Source organism: Myxocyprinus asiaticus, chromosome 32 (assembly GCF_019703515.2).
Source record: "Myxocyprinus asiaticus isolate MX2 ecotype Aquarium Trade chromosome 32, UBuf_Myxa_2, whole genome shotgun sequence".
In the NCBI taxonomy this organism is placed as follows: Eukaryota; Metazoa; Chordata; class Actinopteri; order Cypriniformes; family Catostomidae; genus Myxocyprinus; species Myxocyprinus asiaticus.
The window spans coordinates 42886431-42889607 of record NC_059375.1 but is presented as its reverse complement, the minus strand read 5'-3'; the positions used below and the strand labels follow the sequence as shown (position 1 = coordinate 42889607).

The 3177-nt window shown below is 43.6% G+C and overlaps 1 long non-coding RNA gene across 2 annotated transcripts in view; it reads right to left on the bottom strand.

The window, feature by feature from the left end:
* The window catches only part of LOC127423567 (uncharacterized), a 10393-nt gene extending 10389 nt beyond the window's left edge, over positions 1–4 (bottom strand). For both annotated transcript variants that reach the window (XR_007894335.1, XR_007894336.1), the window contains exon 1: positions 1–4. This exon is cut by the window's left edge and continues 184 nt beyond it. This is a non-coding gene — a long non-coding RNA (uncharacterized LOC127423567).
* Positions 5–3177: the final 3173 nt, after the last annotated feature.

Genomic DNA, 3177 nt, shown 5'->3' with positions numbered 1-3177 from the left:
AAGACTGCGCGACGTCACAGCGCCTCCTGCCGGCGGGGAGCGAACTGTAAAACTATATATTACTGTGCAAACGATTAAAAGGTCATTTAAAAGTGTACTCTGCTCATATGGGGATAAAAAATAATAATAATTCTGAAGAAGTCTGAATTATTTGGTTTAGTTGCATGAGTGTGAAAGATCCGAAAGCGGCATGGTGGTAGCGTCTTCAGTTACAGGACTTTTGCATTTTCTGAAACAACCACTAGATTTCGACAAATCTCTTATTTATAAACTGAGAGACACGAGAAGAATTTTGAGTGATTGATGCTCTTTTGGGGCAGTGTAGTGTTTCCAGAATTCTGCAGAAACCCTTCATTTTAACGTATCTTTGTTATTGAACACGTGTTATTTTAATGTTAAACCTTTTCGGTTTTCATTTAAATTAGAATATTATATATTAAAATATACTGTTGTGTGTATCTTTAACCATACTAAACCACACATGGAAGTGAACAATAAGTTCAATGGCTGATTTAAGTTTCAAAAACACAAAACAGTTAACTTCATTACAATACATGAATGAAAGTAAGGCATTAGTGAGTTAGTTAATTCAGTAACTGTGAGTCCATTTAATGCAGGTCTGGTCAGACGGGTTCATACCAATGAGCAGGGCTGTTTCTAGGCAAAGGCGAACTAGGCGGTCGCCTAGAGTGCCACCTGCTGGTGGGGGGGCACCAAAGAGGAGGCCGCTGCCATGCTCCCCAAACACCCCCACACCCCCCAGAACAGAAGCACCAATAGGGATCTCGCCTTGGGCACCAGAATGGTCTGAAACGACCCTGCCAATGAGTCGCTTGGAGCCAGAAGAACCATCTGGAATAAGACGAGTTTAGTACAGTCAAAGGTGCTGTAAGTGATTTTTTTTCAACTCCCTGAAAGATATTACTGAAATAAGTGTCATGAGATATCTCACTGGTCTCTGAGACAACTCTAGACTTTGTAAACAGCAAACAAAAATGTGTTAGCGGGCCGCCGTCTCTGACACTTTCGTCCTGTCTTCATAGTATTGTAGTTGAAGCGAATTATTGAGGCATAATGCCATTTCTATGCCATGTTGTTCATAACAGTTGTCAGATGAGGGTGCTATTTTGCTGCTGTTGTTTTTGAAAACCGCTCCTGCTCGATGTTGGTCTCAAAACTCATTTGGTATCTTTGGAAGGCGGGTTTTGGAAAGAGGGGGTGTGACTAATCCAATGGCTCAGCTTGTGGAAATTCTAGAACAGCCAAAATCGCTTACAGCACCTTTAACGGCATGCAGCAACGATGCGCACAGTCGAGGACTGTCCGCGTGTCAAGAAAATCTGGGCTTCAAGGCCAAAATATACACTCCGCGCATAGTATGCATGATGCAAATTTCATCATCAGCACAGCCACGCAGCCTGACAGCGTGCCACCCAGATTTTCTCTGTGCGCATCGTTGGCGCATGCCCAGGCCACTGACTGTACTAAAAGAGCATCACAAACCATAGTAGTGTGCATGCGTCTAACACGTTCGTATTTGCTCACGGTCAGAAAAGTATATTGTGCAAGGCAACGCAGTCGGCCTGCACGATCTGATCCAGAATGCGGAAAAAGTATAACTGGGCCTTCACGCGGTCAGTCCGCGCAGACTGAGCTGATGTCATAATTTCTGTCATGCATACTGTGCGTGATTCAATCCAGTATGCGAAGAAAACGAAATATACTTTAGTCTTAAAGGATCAGGTATACTTCGTTTTTTTTGCCGGATCATCTAGCACACGGTCAAGCGCTCAGTCTTTCAATGTATAGTCTTTAAACCACTAGCGAATACGAATGCCTTAGATGCATGTGCACAGACTAGGATTGTCCACATGTCAAGAAAATCAGGACAGAAAGCGGACATAGACTGTACTGATGACGAAATTTGAGTCACGCATACTGTTTGAGATCCAATCCGGAATTTGAAAAACCAAAGTATACTCATGCCTTAAGAGTCATTTTTCTGTGAATCAGACTGCACAAGTCACGTTGTATGTTTGTTTTTGAGGGCAGCCAGTGAATACAACCAGAGATTATTTAGCAGAGATGGGCCACTTCTATTAAAATGAATGGGAGATGGGGGCCTGGGTAGCTCAGCGAGTAAAGATGCTGACTACAACCCCTAGAGTCGCGAGTTCGAATCCAGGGCGTGCTGAGTGACTCCAGCCAGGTCTCTTAAGCAACCAAATTGGCCCGGTTGCTAGGGAGGGTAGAGTCACATGGGGTAACCTCCTCGTTGTCACTCTCGGTGGGGAACGTGGTGAGTTGTGGGTGGATGCCTTGGAGAATAGCGTGAAGCCTCCACACGCACTATGTCTCCACGGTAACGCACTCAACAAGCCACGCGATAAGATGTGGGGATTGACGGTCTCAGACCGGCCTTAAAAGAGTGGTAAAAACAACGTGTTTCGCGTGCATTTAAATATAACGAACAAAGCCCAGACAGTTTAAAGGCCAAAACATACTCTACGCAAGTACGTGAACGCAGATGCGAGCACTTGGCCACAGCACTGCCAACGCGCGGTCCGGTTGAACATGCTTAACGTGTGTTCTTGTGTTACCGTGGCATGAACAAACCTCAGTACTCAAGGGGGCGATAGAGTTACCTTCAAACGTCTGACACATTTCACAACGCAACGACGTGTGAAATCGAGCTTGCATTTTAAGATGCATCTGCGTACTTACATAAAGTATGTTTGAACCTTAAAACTTGTGAAACTAATACGACACTAACAAACCAAACACACAACGTTCAAACAAACCAGGGGTTGGCAAACCACATCGCAAAGCCGCGTTCTCCGTACATCATAAACAAGTATTGCGCACGTTTATTGACAGGATGATTTATATTGTCTGGTATTGAACCGCAGCTTGACATGATGGGTTCTCAGAAATATGTTATATTATATACACTTTACATTATATCTATTTTTATATAATGCGTGTGTGTGTGTGTGTGTGTGTGTGGTGTGTGTACTGCATTTTCATTGATTTTCCTATCAAATGAAATATACAGTAGGCTATATATACAGTGTGTGTGTGTAATGCAAGTCATTAATGGATGCTCGGAGTTCAGTGAGAGGTCAAAGGAATAATGATGAAATAGTGTGTGTCAAATAGTGAGAGAGAGAGAGAGAG